The sequence below is a fragment of the Pipistrellus kuhlii genome, unplaced genomic scaffold, assembly GCF_014108245.1.
Source record: "Pipistrellus kuhlii isolate mPipKuh1 unplaced genomic scaffold, mPipKuh1.p scaffold_m20_p_12, whole genome shotgun sequence".
NCBI lineage: Eukaryota > Metazoa > Chordata > Mammalia > Chiroptera > Vespertilionidae > Pipistrellus > Pipistrellus kuhlii.
The window spans coordinates 18,166,593-18,167,100 of NW_023425427.1; positions in this window are offsets into that span (position 1 = coordinate 18,166,593).

Sequence of the window (508 nt, forward strand, 5' to 3'; positions counted from 1 at the left end):
GGGCCCCACCAAGGCTCGCTTAGACTGCTACCTTTGCTGCTGATTTGCTGTGTGACTATAGCCCATTGCTGAGCCCCTCTGGCCCTGAGGAACCAGGGAAGAACTCCCTCCCCACAGGACATGCCTAGTTCCCTGGCAGGCAAGGACTTCCCACTGCGGCAGTGAACAAGGGGCCGGGAGAGGTAGGAAGCTGGCAGCCAGCACCTCTGGGTCTAGGAAGTGTGTGGTTCCTTCCTCCCCTGTCTGGGAGGATGGAGGGGAGGAACTGAGGCCTTAGCTTGCCCCCTGCCACTCTTCCCCCTTGTAGATACTGCCTTAACACTCCCTCCCCCCTCAGCTCTGGCTGCCGCCCAGCCAGGTTTCTCCGTGCTCACTAATTTATTTCCGGGAAGGTGTGTGGAAGACATGAGCCGTGTATAATATTTTTTTTAACATTTCCATCGCAGTATTGACCATCATCACCCTTGACTGTGTATCGTGTAACACAAATAACGATATTAAAGGCTTC